The sequence below is a fragment of the Siphateles boraxobius genome, unplaced genomic scaffold, assembly GCF_051911475.1.
Source record: "Siphateles boraxobius isolate OS27281-9 unplaced genomic scaffold, OSU_SipBor_1 31, whole genome shotgun sequence".
NCBI classification, from domain to species: Eukaryota; Metazoa; Chordata; class Actinopteri; order Cypriniformes; family Leuciscidae; genus Siphateles; species Siphateles boraxobius.
The window spans coordinates 18,458,172-18,473,647 of record NW_027508931.1 but is presented as its reverse complement, the minus strand read 5'-3'; positions in this window follow the sequence as shown (position 1 = coordinate 18,473,647).

Below are 15,476 nucleotides of genomic sequence, written 5' to 3'. Positions count from 1 at the left end.
CTTTCTCATGTGCTCGATCACATTTGTTATGTTGTCACTTTAATCTGGAATATTGAAACAACAAGACACACCTAACATCTTACAAATGCCCCCCCGTTCTGCAGTAATTAAATCCAAAGCTAATCGATTTTGAATAACTGCCTCTCGTAAATGTCTCATTTCATCATTTATCATGTTTATAGCATTTTCAGTGGCATTTGCTATTGCTAATACAGACCATGCTAAACCATTAACCTTCTTAATCGTCACCGTTGTTCCCACCCCCAGGAAAAGGGACCACCCCACATTTGCCCCAGGTGTTGTCCATGGATCAGATAATGTATACCCCGAATAATGTTTTGGCAGAACCCCAGGCAAAATCTTAACATTTCTCTTTTCCCTTGCCCTTGGTGTTTTGTTTGGCAAATACACAGATGTTCCCACATTTATCAACGCTGGATAACAGCACCCTGACCACCCGTGTTTAGGCATTCTGTGAAACGCCCTGTCCCCACATACCCACACAGCTGCTGGTGAAGTCTCATGCAGCTCACCAAATGGACATGTGAAACTAATCTCCTTGCCGTCGAGTGTCGCTGTGCAATTGTTCACTGTTCCGCCCTTTGTGTCGATTCTGACTCTGCAGTCAGACCATCCTGTCGTGAAAAGTCTCTGCGTGTCTGAACAAACGCACACATCACCTTTCTCGTGTGTTACTCTCAGTGGTGGAATTGCTATATCAGTGTTGTTATATCGTCGAACGTTGTCACAGCTGTCCTCAGGTCGTTTCGTCGATGTCTCTCCTTTCTCCAGTTCAGCTGCTGCTAAAAGCACATCAGTCATTTGTTTTGGAATTAGACACTTTGTTTCATTAGCTGTTGCTATAGTCAGTGGGACGACCTTCCAAGCGTGTGACATCTGCAGACACAGCCAGCAGCTCGTTGATATTTCTAACTCTTCTTTCTGCAGCATAGCCAGAGCACAGGCTTTGTTACCTTGACACTTCATCATGGCTTTCTGCACTTCAGGGTTCCCCTGATCTCGTGTCACGTCTCCGTTCCCCATCCATGCCAGCTCGTCCCTCGCTTCTCGTTCGACCTCAGGTGCTACAAAAGGTTTTAAAGTTGGAACTGCCTCGTTTACAATAATGTCAATTTCTTCGTACCAATCCTTTCCCTCTAAATCTAATCCACAATAGTACTTGCCTTGGTATGACAGTCTTACTTGTGCTAGCTCGACTGTCATCCCATACCTGTTGTTGCTTAGTCTGTGTTTTGCAAATACTTGAAATCTTTTATCTGTTCCCCCCTTGTAGTTGGAGGCATATGCTTTCACGTCGCTCCACTTACATGGGTGTTCGCAGAAGTAGAAGCCTGCATAGTCTTCGCTGCGCCCCTGACAGCCTGGACAGTTCGTTTGATAGGGGTTGCACCCGAAACTCACATTTGATCCTTCGTGAACTGTCACCGTGCCCCCCTCGAGGCCTCTCACTGGCTCCACCTCTTTGAATGCGTCTCTCCTAGCACGTTGTCGAGCGGTGTCGTTCCGCTCCGTTGTCTCAGTCCTGTTGGTCTGTTCTCCTGTTGGTAATACTTTCAGGCCTGCTGTAAAATGCATTATTATCAAGCAAATTGTCACTGACAACACAGTCATTATGCCTGTAGTCTTAACCAGGCCACACATTCCTGGCACTCTGAATGGGTGCCAGGGTCTGGTACGCTCCATGTTCTCGGTTACTCTGATCTGCTGTATGACCAGAAAGTGTTAAGACAGTTCAGTTCTTAAAAGCACTACCAAGAAAGTCTTATCTGTTCCGTTGGCCACACGGTTTCCAGCTGGATACCGCTTGGCAAAATCAAAGTTGTTTGCTTCCTCCTGTCTCCTCCCTGCTGCTTCAATGCAAAGGTCTGTATCTGCAGGCTCTGTTATGTCTTTTGCATGGCCTTGCTCTTGCGCAGATAACGGTACCTTTTCTTGCTTGTCAATAACTGGACCTTGACGATTATGCTCGTTGAACCCCCTCCTGCGATTGCTCCGCCTCCGCAATGGGCGGCACCTTCCTGCAATGGTTCGCGTGCACCCACGTGGCCCTCTCTGTGACCTTCACCGCCGTGTACGTCACCAGAAGCACCTGGAAAGGCCCAAGCCACCTTTTCGCCTTCCAGCTCTTTCTCCTGTGATCACAAATCACCACGAAATCACCTGGCCTGACCTTGTGCAGAAACGTCTCAGCAACTTTCCCCTGGGCAACTTTCACCTGCACAGAAATTTGTGATAACAGACAAGACATTTCTTTGCAGTAATTCAACATGTCATTCTCACACACATCCGTGGATGGCAGCCTTTGTTTACCCCCTTCTATGCCCATGAATGGCGGCCTGCCAAACAAAATTTCAAATGGGCTCAGGTTTGTTTTCACTCTTTTCCTCATTCTCATGTACATCAGTACGATTGGTAGGGCCTTAACCCAAGACAGACCCGTCTCTTCGCAACATTTTGCCAATTTGTTCTTGATTGTTTGATTTGATCTCTCTACCACCCCTGCTGACGAGGGAGCGTAACTACAATGTGTTCTCATATCAATGCCCAAGAACTCTCTCACCTGCTTTATTGCAGCATTTACAAAATGTCTGTGTGGCGAACAGGACGGCCGAGGGACGTGAGAGAACGGCGCGAGGCCGGTGGTGCGATTGCTAATGAGCAGCACCTGTGTAGCACACCGGTCTCGCATCTCTCACGGAGGAGCGGAAGCATAAAGGGGGAGCGACGACGTTGATGATCGAGAGAGGAACAGGCCTGTGTTTTAGTTGAGTTTTGGTTTTTGTGTTTTATTTTAGCCAGCAGTCGTCCGCGAGGGGCTGCTGGCCGTTATGTTTATTTTCGGTAGCCAACAGTCGTCCGCGAGGGGCTGCTGGCGGTATTTTAGTTTGTTTGTTTTATTTTAAATAAAGTTTATTTTGATTGTTCGCCGGTTCCCGCCTCCTTCTTCCCTGAACATTGTTACACTGGTGCCGAAACCCGGGAAGAGGGAGGAACGCGCTGTCAGAGAGTCCTCGCTACTGTGTGGAATCCGCGGTGCCATCGAGCATGGTGCTCGCGGACTCGCGGCCATGGACGCTCGAGGCGGTGCGCTGGAGTGAGTTGCCGGGGGGACGGTCGAGCTCGCTGCCGGCCGCCTGGGAGTTGGAGGGGCGGCTGCCGTCCGGGAGGGAGCGGGGGAGTCGCCGCCGCTCGCCGTGGGCCGTAGCCTGCTGCCGTCCACCAGTGAAGGGGAGGAGCAGGGAGTGGGGGACTCCTGCCGACTGCCCTAGGAACCCAAGGAGCCGTCGCCGTCCACCGGGCGGCGGAGGAGCGTCGAGCCTTCCACTGAGGGCTACCCAGCGTCACCGCCAGGCACCGCGGAGAAGATCACCCAGCTGGTGGGGGACCAGATGGCAGCGCGTTGTGGGAACCGGACCAAATTTTTTTTTCCTCTCTCCCCTCTCTCGATCTGTCGCTCCTCATGCTTCCGTCTCCGTTTCCCTCGGCTTGTCAGTCCATACCCCCCAGGGATCGCCGCCGCCGCCGGGGGGGGGGGGGGGGTGGGGGGGGGTAGGCACAGGCTCGTGGGTACCCCCCGGCCTGTGAGGGGCGATGGGGGTATGTGGCGAACAGGACGGCCGAGGGACGTGAGAGAACGGCGCGAGGCCGGTGGTGCGATTGCTAATGAGCAGCACCTGTGTAGCACACCGGTCTCGCATCTCTCACGGAGGAGCGGAAGCATAAAGGGGGAGCGACGACGTTGATGATCGAGAGAGGAACAGGCCTGTGTTTTAGTTGAGTTTTGGTTTTTGTGTTTTATTTTAGCCAGCAGTCGTCCGCGAGGGGCTGCTGGCCGTTATGTTTATTTTCGGTAGCCAGCAGTCGTCCGCGAGGGGCTGCTGGCGGTATTTTAGTTTGTTTGTTTTATTTTAAATAAAGTTTATTTTGATTGTTCGCCGGTTCCCTCCTCCTTCTTCCCTGAACATTGTTACAGTCTGCCATTGTCAGAGCTGATTTTTCTTGGTATCCCCCATCTTGGCACAATTTCGGTTAGCAGGGCCTTTGCCACTGCTGCCGAAGCTTGCTGTGAGGTCGGGAAAGCCTCCACCCAATTTGACCACATGTCTACCATTACCAGACAGTGTTTCTGTTTCCCACAAGGGGTTAATTCAATGAAATCCATCATCAGATACTCAAACGGACCTGCTGGGGCTGGTTGGGATGCTAAGGGTGTTTTTATCCCTCTTGCCACATTGTGTGTGTTACAAGTGACACACCTTTTGCAAAAATTTTCAGCAAAGGTTGTAAATCCTTTAGTATTCCATAAATCTTTCATCTGCATTACCATACTTCCCTTTGACACGTGGTCTAACCCATGTGTTAACTTAGCGTAATGCTGAAAGAAGTGTTTGGGTAAACAAGGAATGCCATCACTCATCCATACACCCCCCTGGAGGCTGCATCCAGACGACCTCCATTTCTGTTTTTCTGCTCCTGTGGAAAAAGTCTGCATGCTTTCTAAACAAGGAGAAATGTCAGGGTTAGGCACAGATACCAAAATACACGTCGTTTCTTTTGTCTCCTGAGCTGCCGCGGCCTTCGCTGCCGCGTTGGCTCTCGCGTTTCCTGTGGAAATAAAGCTTTTATCGTTAGAGTGCGCTGCGCATTTACAGACTGCAACCTTGTCTGGCAAAAGAATGGCCTCCAAAAGCTTAGAGACCAGTGAAGCGTTCAATATCGGATGTCCATCCGACTTCAAAAAATTCCTGTGCTTCCAAATTGCTCCGAAATCATGTGTAATCCCGAAAGCATAACGCGAGTCTGTGTAAATCGTCACACATTTGTCTGCCATTAATTTACACGCTTCTGTCAGTGCAACCAATTCAGCTGCCTGAGCTGAATAAGTTGACGGCAATTTGCCAGATTTTACAACTTCAAATTCAGTAGTCACAGCAAAACCAACCTTATTCAGGCCTGTTTGTGGATCTTTGGATGCCGATCCATCCACAAAGAGGACATTATCACAATTCTCCAAAGGTGTGTCCAACAGGTCTGGACGTGGAGTACACACCTGCTCCAAAACAGAAAGACAACAGTGATGTTCCTCCCCATCATCTTCTGTTGGCAGAAGTGTGGCAGGATTCAAAGTTGTACATCTCTTCACAGTTATGTTCGGCATATCGAGCAAAATTGTATGGTATCTCAACCATCTGGCTGAAGATAAGTGTGATGTTTTCTGTTCTTGCAAAATCATGGTAACTGCGTGTGGGACCATCAAAGTCAAATCAGAATACCCCACAAATTCTCTTGAAGCCAGCACAGCCAGCTCAGCAGCTGCCACAGCCCTCAGGCAGAGTGGCAGACCTGCTGCAACTGCATCAAGTTTCGTTGATAAATATGCTACTGGTCTTAGTCTGTCACCATGGGTTTGCAAGAGCACTGAACTCATAAAGCCGTATTTTTCATCTACCATCTGTATAAATGGTTTGTCAACTGCTGGAAGGCCCAACGCTGGAGCCTGTGCCAGTTGCATTTTCAAAGTTTCAAAAGCTTCCTGTGCTTCTGCTGGCCAATCAATCTTGTCACATGACCTCAGCCCTTTCCCTGCTATCAGGGCTCTCAAGGGCTTTTCCAACAGCGCATAATTTGGAATAAACGTTCGACAATATGCACACATTCCCAAAAATGACAACAATTGTTTCTTTGTTACTGGTCTTGGTACATCTTTGATCGCTTTAACTCGTTTTTCAGAGAGAGCTTTGCTGTTTGGTGTGATCGTGTGACCCAAAAAAGTTATTTTCTGCTTCACAAACTGCAGCTTAGCCAGACTGACCTTGTGCCCCTCCCTTTCCAAATGCTTCAGGAGAGACACACTGTCAGCCACACACACAGCCTCATCTCGTGCACAAATCAACAGATCGTCCACATATTGCAACAGCGCTGTTCCGTTCGACAAAATTAACGGTTCGAGGCTTCGTTTGAGCGCCTCATTATAAATAGTTGGGGACTCAGAAAAACCTTGGCACAAACGGGTGAAAGTATACGGTTTGTTGTCAAAATCAAACGCAAACCAGAACTGACTTTCTTTTGCCACTGGGACGCTAAAAAACGCGTTGGCCAAATCAACCACAGTGAAGTATGTTGCATCTTGCGGAATCTGTGACAAAATCATGTACGGGTTCGGGACCCGTGGCGCTCTCGCGATAACAGCTTCATTAACTGAAATTAAATCCTGCACAAACCGCCACTGAACCATGTCATTCTGATTAGCTGTTGCCTTTTTTACTGGGAAAATGGGTGTTCGTACTGGAGAATCATGACACGGGATGATGACTTTCTCTTTCAGGAGAGATTCAAAAACTGTCCGGATCCCTCGCAATGCCTCCTTTTTCAGGGGATATTGCGGTTGACACGGCCTGTAATCAGACTTTGGGGTGATTACCACTGGTTCACAATTTTTAATCAATCCAACATCATACTTGTGTTTCGCCCACAATGCTGAAGGTATTTCTGCCAGGATAGGATGAATATCTGTGGCAGAAATAGCTCCGTTATCATGCTTCTCCATTACACTCTGAACAATAGCAGTCACAGCTCTGTGTACATCAACCTCAAAATCACATGGCAGCATGAATGCCCCTATACTGTCACTCTTCTGCACCCCGTCTCCCTTTTCAGCCCAATCTGTGGGTGTCATGCACTGTCTCACAAAAGGACCCAAATCTGCCCACTGCTGCGCTTTGCCCTTGGTTACTGATAAGTGAGGCGCCGACATTCCTGTTATCAAATACAACTTCATTTGTTTTTCTGACAGGCAAGCTGAAAGCGCACACACATTCTCATTCCAGAACATTTTATCAAACTTCATTTTCTCATCTTCTGTCTCGTTAAACCACTCTTCCTCAAACTGAGGTTCACGCTCAAAGACAACATGTGACGTGCAATGCAATTTGCCAGGCATCATATTTTCTGTGTTATCTGATACTGTTCGATCTTTTGCCATGTTCAAAATCATTTTTGCCCAATCAGAATCTTTTACCTGCCACTCGTATGCCCATTGTGGCTCAAATTTTGCACAACACATTTGCTGTTCTTCCTCAATAACAATACCCATCGGGCCCGCAGTGAGTTTCAAATTTAATTCTCACATTAAATCTCTTGCCAACAATGGAGCCGGACAGGTTTCAGAGCACAAAAACGCATGTTTCAATGCTTTGCCCCCCTCCGTCTCGCATTGTAACGGCACAGTGAAATTTTCTGAAATTTCATGCCCTGACGCTGACGTGCTTTCAAACACCACATTCGTCAATCTTGGTTTGCATGGCAAGTCATATGGCCTTATTGTGGACCGGGTTGCACCCGAGTCCACGAGAAACTCTATCATTGTACCGTCAACTAACAGTGGATATCTCGGTAGTCTTAAAAATCCTGAACCTTTATACATTCTCAGACATTCAGCAGAAACAGCGTTATTCAAATTTTCATCACTCACACATAAAGGTTTGCTAGCATTTTCTTCGTTGCAAGAAGCATTATGTACATCAGTGTATTTGTGCGTGTTGTGTGTGTGTGTTAAAAAATTTTCACTTCCCTTTCTCGCAGTCGGTTGAATGCCTGTCGCTCGCCCTCCCCTCTCTTGTTCTCCGTTCCTCTGTAGTCAATCCGCCTTCCGCGCCTCCGGACAATCCTTTGCCCAGTGTCCATCGCCCTTGCACACTCTGCACTTCGTGCATCTGATAAAGTCATGTTCGTTGCTTTCGCACAGTCCACATTTCCACTTTCCCTGATACACTTTCTTCTTCTTGTTGGCCCAGTTCTGCCGCGCTGGTGGTGCGCTCGTGCTAGCTTTGATCTGTACAGCAGCCAGCTGCAGCTCTCTGTCCACCTTTACTTTCGCGGCTTTGTCCTTCTTTGTCAGCAGCTGTTCCTCGGCGTGCACAGCGTGCGCTAGGGTGGTTGTTAGCCGCCCGTTCTGCCACTCGATGTAACTTGCTCTCACCGCTTGTGCGATTTCAGGTCTCAGTCCATTCAGGAAACGGCTCTGCAAATGACACTCCCATGTGCCTGGCTGCTCTCCTCTCTCCTCCGGCTCAGGCATGCCGCTGTGATTCTGAAATGTTTCAACAAGTCTTGCATAATAGTCACGAACAGGCTCTTCTCTCACCTTGCAACAGCTGTTGATTTTTTCTGTGTCCACTCGTGGTGGGAAAGCCTTCTTTATTTCTTCGGCGAGTTTGCTCACTGTTGTTCGATACGGTTCGTTGGCATCATTCATCCACTCCCCGTGCGCTCTTCGTCGTTCTTCTTTCGGCATGTGGCTGCTCACTTTGTGCCAGCTCGTGGCTCCCAGTTTCACGGCTAGCAGCCGTTTCAGTTCTTGTGTGGTGGGGCTGAACTCTTGACAGAAAGTGACTAGTTCGTTTGAAAATCTGTCACCTGCATCGTCCGGGTTTGGCAAATGGGCCATTGCTTCTTTCATGTCTGTCACCGTCCACGGTCTATAGACCATCACCGGTCCATCCGGCCCCGCCACCTCAATCATGGGAGCCGTGATGTTAGCTGTTTCATCTCGGATCTGTGATCTTGTGAAGATTTTCTTCGGCTTGGCTCCGCGTTGCTCGTCCGTGTTCTCTGTGATTTCTTCCTTCTCGCCCTGGGTCACGTGACTGGACGCTTGTCCCTCTGCTTGCACTTGTTGCATTGTCTGCGCTGTTTGCATCGCTAGTTGCTGGAATGCCAACGCCATCTGCGCTGTTTGCTGTTTTTGCGCTTCTGCTCGTGCGGCCTCTCTCGCCTCTTGTTCCTCCCGCGCGGCCAGCGCTTCAGCTCTTGCTGCTCGGTCATTTTGCTCTTCTTGCGCTTCACGCGCTGCTTCACGCTCTGCTTGTGCTTGTGCCTCTCTCGCTGCTGCTTGTGCCTCGGGTTGCGGTTCGGCTTGTGCTCGCGGCCGGGTCGGTCTCGATGGAGAACAGTCAAGGTCGGGGTCGAACTTCAGTGCAGTCAATCCGGCTCCTGGGAAGTGTGTTTTGTACTCCGGCGGTGCCGGTCTCACCGCAATTTCATGTGGGGAAACACAAACATACTGTGGGTTAGTCGGTTCTGGTGGTGCAGACACACATACAGGCAGACTTTCACACTTTTCATTTTTCCTTCCTGCTAATTCTTTTTGCAGTTGCCTTCTTTCTCTTTTATCTGCTTCCTCAAGCCAGCAATCGACTGTGTCTTCACATTTTTTGCATACATGTTTAACACACTTGCAGCAACAAGATAATTGTTTCTCACTACGCTTTTCCACTGAGTCTCTCACCACTTTCAGCCTCGTGCGGCTCAATGTTCCCCCTTCGGGAAAATCATGATGCTTGATTAATTTCTCAATATCTAACATAAATTTCTGACCATAATGTTTTCTCATTTGGTAGTACACCGGTGTATCATATTTCATAATCTTGCTCTGAGATTTCCCCATACTGGCCGCTTTTCTGTTCTCTGTGGATTTCTCTTCAACGCGCGTTTTCTTGATCTGTTAGGCGTCCCCAACAGACCCGATTTTTTCTTTTAACCCAAATCGGTCGGGTTGCACTATTAGTGCCCTCCTAATTATGGTTCACCAAAAAATCTTTTCTGGTTCCCCCCAATTAGCCTCAGCACCTAAAACCAATTTGCTCCGTGGTGGAATAACTGATTTTCAGGTTACCTATCTGTATGAAATCTCTTGATCTGTTACAGATCTCAATTAATCTCAGATAATTTCCTCTCGTATCTGTTTGAAACCTCTTGATCTATATATAGATCTCAATTAATCTCCGATTACGTACCACAGAAACAGCCCTCAGCCAATATGGTTCAATTTCACTCTTCCCCCCTTTAAACTAAATTTAATTCGCTTACCCAGAGATGTTGTCCTGTGCCACCTTGAGTTCTTTTGATTCCAGTGGCCGGATCCGGTCCTAACGGCGGAAACGGTCCCTCGTCTCTTAATGTTTTTCTCGAGGTAGGGTTGGAACTTTGTCAGTTCCTAGGTGATCAGCCTCCATCCGTCCGTCAGTCCCGGAATCACGTCCAAGGATCCCACTATTCTGACACCAAAACTGTTGTGGCTTTTTTATCATCAAACAAACATCATCACTGAGTAAGAGACACTCTGAGTCCAAATTAATAGTTTATAAAGTATTTATTCTCTTGCAAGTGTAGGATTACAAATTTTATTTAAATGTTTAATTGAGCTTCCAATAAAATAGTATAGAAACTGAGAAAGTTTAGTAGTGTGAATTTTGTATCTAAGGTAAATGATGTCACAAACCTGCCTGTTCCTGTCTGTCCAGCTCTCTATTGTAAGTTAAATTGGTCAGAGCCCTGAGACTATCACCTTTTGTCTTTATGCACTGCCTGGCCATTAAGATAATGTGAAGGTATCGGTGAAGAGTCTGGCTGATTGGATTAGGATATTTACATTACACTGTTATGCTGATTGGATTAGGATTGGTAACACTCTCAGTCTAGGGCACATTCCTTAACCCAGATGCCTCATTTACATGCTTTTGTTTCCACCTTTATGTAACTCCTCCCCCTGAAAGGGTATATGAAATAAATGTATACTGCCTTAGTTAGACTTGATTGAGATGACTACAGCGACGAAATAAAGAACTGATACCTCAACAATCTCCTGGTCTGCAACTCTATCTTTTCTACACTTGAGAAGAAAAAGTTCACAACAGATGGTGCCGTGACCCGGATGGAGAAACTGAAACTCAACAAAGAATGAACTTTTCCAGACTGATTTGAAACTTCAAAGCTCAAAGATCTCAACAAAGCTAACTGAGTTCCAGAACTGAAGCTCAATGAAGATCTCAACAAAGATCTCAACATCTGACTTTCCAGTTCCAGACTGAATCTTTTGAATCCAGATTGAGCTCAACAAAGATCTGACTTTCCAGTTCCAGACTGAATCTTGAAACTTCAAGCTCAACAAAGAAAGAACTTTCTGACTGAGTGTACAGACGGAACTTTTCCATACAGCGAACGATTTGGTGAGTTTCACTCTATTCAAAGAACCAATAAAGACCAGTACAAATTTGTCATTCCTCTGCGCCGCCAGAGAAGAAGTTAACAGACAGCTGTAGGGTTTGTTAACTAAAGTTATCCTCTAAAGTTGCTTTTAGAGATGAAATGTATCCTCTGTTTTTCAGGCAGGGAAGATTAACGTACATGTTAATATTGCTTATCCTCTAAAGTTTCTGTTAGAGATGAAAGTGATCCTCTGTTGTCAGGCAGGGAAGAATTTAGCATTACGTGTTATTATTTGGTGATCCTCTGTTTCAGGCAGGGAAGTTTAGTATTACGTGCTAGTTATTTTGTTTTTGTTTTTTGGTGATCCTCTGTCCACAGAGTAGAATTAGCATTATGTGCTAGTTATTTGTTTTTTTGTTGTTCATCCTCTGTTCACAGAGAAGGTTAGCATTACTTGCTAATATTTGCTATCCTCTGTTTTCAGCAGAGAATAATTGTTTTTATCCTCTGTAAAGTTAGGGAAGACGTATCCTCTGCTTTACCAGGGAAGGTGATACATCCTCTGTGTAGTCATAGAAGATTAATCCTCTGTTCAACAAGGGACGTTTAACAGCAGTTACAACAGTTAATAGTTTAAACTGTTAACAGTAGTTTGTCCTCTACTTTGCATAAGAAGGTTCATCCTCTGTTTAATCAGGAAAATTTAACAACTGTTAAAAGTGTGTTAGTAAAGTGGTTTACCCTCTGCTTTGCCAGGGAAGTGTTTTATCCTCTATAAAGTTAGGGAAGATTAGCATCAAGTGCTAATATATTGTACCCTCTGTTTTCAGGCAGGGAAGATTTTAGTATAAATTGCTAATATTTTGTGTGTTACCCTTTGCTCTGGGCAAGGAAGGTTAACTGTGTTATCGAGTGTAGCCTCTTTTGATCAGAGAAGATTTAGTGTTTTTGTTTGTTTTATCCTCTAAAAGTTAAGAAGGTGAAAGATCCTTTGCATTTTTCTTTTAGGGAAGATTAGCGTACCATGCTAATAGTTTGTGATGTGTTGGTAACAAGGAAGTTTAACAAGATTTGATCTGTGTTAACAAGTATACCCTCTGTTGATCAGAGACGTTTATTTTTTGATTGTGTGGTAACAAAAGAAATCCACAAAATGGTTAGAAGAAATGCTAGGCTAGTTCCATCAACTGAGAAAAATGGACTAGCTAGCCCTTTATGGACAGACAGTGAGTTCAAGTCATTGTTAGGAGAGAAAATGGATTCCATAGTGACTGAGTCAGTTAGATTGGATTTGACAAAGAAATTTGGTATTGATCCAGACAAAGTTTGGTCTATTGAAGAATGCAAGAAGGTGTTAGGTGCATGTATCACAAAGAAAAACATGAAAGGCATAATCTGTTGCCATAGAGAATATAGCGTATCCATTGCACAAGAACAAAGTAGGTGTATTGATAAGTTAAATGAACAAAACAAACAATTGCAGACTCAAGTGTCCTGTTTCAAGACAAAGGTGAGCCATAACAAGGCCTCAACCAAATGTGACTCAGAAGACCAGCAGTCAGATGAAACTTATCCTGGCTTACAAGCATTCTTTGAAACAGATGTAGACATCCCATCAGTAACTGATAAGCCTGTAGATTCGGTAAAGGTATGTGTCGCAAGAAGATCTCAGGGAATTGAGAGAACTGAAAGTGTTCCTCCCAACTCTTCTGTTGTCCAAAACCAAACTGTTGCCAAAGCACTCGGTCCTAGAGACATAGAAAGACTATCCCAAAGCTTACCTTCAGTACGCACAGATTTTTCTGAATTTAGAAGAGCATTGATCAGTAAAATGCGTCTTTACGACATGTCGTTGGCAGAAGTCACACAGCTGATGTCACAAATTCTAACTGAATCTGAATTCAACAATTTTGAGTCTGCTGTTACTTCTGAACTACAACATGCCAGAAAAGATGAATTGAGAGAGGGAGTTCTGAAAGCGTTGAAGAACATTGTTGGACCCAAAATTGACTGGTCGAAGATCACTAGTTGTTTACAGAAGAAGGGTGAAACTGTTAGTGAGTACACTCAAAGATTTTGCCAGTCAGCAGCAGCATACAGTGTTATAGCTGACACTTCAGAGAAGGTGCTAGAAGATAATGGTCCCCTAGTTCGCACATGGTTTGATGGTCTGTTGTCAGAACACAGAAAAGCATTGCCTTTCTTAGACTTAAAATGGTCCACTAGAACCATACAAAACAACTTGGAGAGGTTAGCTACTTGGGAAAGAAACTCTGATGTCAAGGCAAGAGTGAAAATTGCAGCAGCATCCTTTAAGGTCAACGCAGAGAAGCAACAGAAACACAAATGTCCTAAGAGAGAGGGCAGCAGTTGTTATTATTGTGGTAAACATGGACATTGGGGAAAAGAGTGTAGAAAAAACAAAAAGAATGTTAGAGAAACTAACAATGTAACTCAGCTTCTGCTCAGCCTGCTGGCTGCTCTGAAGCAGCCCCTCCCCTCGTCATTAAGCTCGTTGGGCAGCTGTTTTAGTTGTTAACCAGTTGGGCTGTGAGTGCTTTATTTCCCCACTAACTTGCAAAAGAGATAAAAGACTTCTGTTTTTGTTTAATAGAACAAAAGGAAAGTGACTATCTCAGTTTTTTCCTTTGGGGGACACTGGTTAAAGTAGACTCACAGCCTTAAAGGTTATTTTACAGCACAGGCCTTTCATCATTAATAGTGTTAGGTAAGACTGTAAACGTAAAAAAAGCCATCATGCAGTGTCCACAATAATGCCGAATATTGTCTTACAGCGTGCACCTGTCACGAATCCGTCCTCATGAATGATGTCTGCTATGACTGAAGTTTTGTTAGAGGATGAAGGAGAAATTACTACAGACGAGCAGGTTATGCAGTAACGTCCATCACGGAAGTGTTAGCTTCAGGACGTCTTCCAGATCATTTTTCAGCTCAAGCTGCAGAACTAGTAGCCCTAACAAGAGCATGCACGCTAGCTTCAGGATCAGTTGCTAATATCTACACAGATTCCAGATATGCTTTTGGGGTAATTCATGATTTTGGTGTCATTTGGCAAACCAGACAGTTTCTAAATTCTGCTGGATCCCCCCTTAAGCATGCTGAATTAGTGAAAGATCTAATGTTTTCCATGAAACTTCCAAAGAAATTAGCAGTGATCAAAGTGAAAGCACATCTCACAACTAATACTACGGAAGCTAAAGGTAATGCTCTTGCTGATATGGCAGCTAAACAGGCTTGTTTCTATGCAACTGTACAAGTGTGTTCAGGTAGTGCAGCACAGAAGAAAATGATGCCTCCTGAATCAATAATTGATCTGTACAAAGACGTTTTCCTCCATTAGAACCAAAGTGGCATGGGCCACATCAAGTGATGTTGATTACAGCAGCTGCAGTCTTGTGTCAGGGAAGGAAAACCTGGACTCATTGTACACAGTGTAAGGTTGTTCCCCCACCAACAGGGATAGGTTAGGACACGGAACCAGTGAGGAGCCCCGGGAAGAACCGAAACGCAACAGGCTTCGGGGTTTAACCCTGGGGTGAAGACTTCCCTCATAGGCCTTCCCATCCATTAATCCATCCTCACCTCACTGCGTTCTTTAGGTGTCAAAGGAATTAAGAAATAGGGAAAGATGGAACGACAATAGCAGACCCAGAAAAAAATTTACAACCCTAGTGTTTGAACAAATACTGCTCTACTGCTTAGCAGACTCGGAAAAGTTTACAACCCTAGTGTTTGAACAAATACTGCTCTCCTGTCTTTTGTTTTCTTTCTTACTCTGTGCAGATACCTCTGATGACTTCCCGAGACCCATACGCACTGACCTCGTCATCTGCGTATGAAGCCACAAGAAAACCTCAAGAAACAACTTGACCCTCTTCCGAGCCAACTATAACAAAAGTATAAAGAAAAGAAAAAGAAAAAAATACACAACGCAGAGACTCACATACGAAACCTTCAGTCATCCATCAACATGATCAAGATTGTCGTACCAGTAACATCACAGACACTCTCGCTTCGCACAAGATAATGATCTTACAGAACAGAGTGGCCTTGGATTACATTCTAGCAACGCAAGGAGGAGCCTGCACCATCATCGGACCTGAGTGCTGCACCGGGTTAATGGATCCAACAGAGAACTTGAACAAAATCCAACAAGACATTCTTGATCTTTCAGCAAAATTACACCAGATGACTGAAGTAAATTTTTCATTGTTCGGAAACTTGATTGGGAAACCCTGGCTGTGGATAAAGGAAATAGCAATTCTGCTGTTATTTCTTCTAATAGCGTACTATCTATGCGTCCACAGTATCAAGTGTTTCATTCAACAAATGACTCACGCCCCTCACAAAGAAATGACAGTTCCAAACAGAAAAGACTATTACCCTTAAGAACTTAACGGACCCTAAATTTGCATGTTTGTTTCTGTGTCAGCATGCAATTGCAGAAA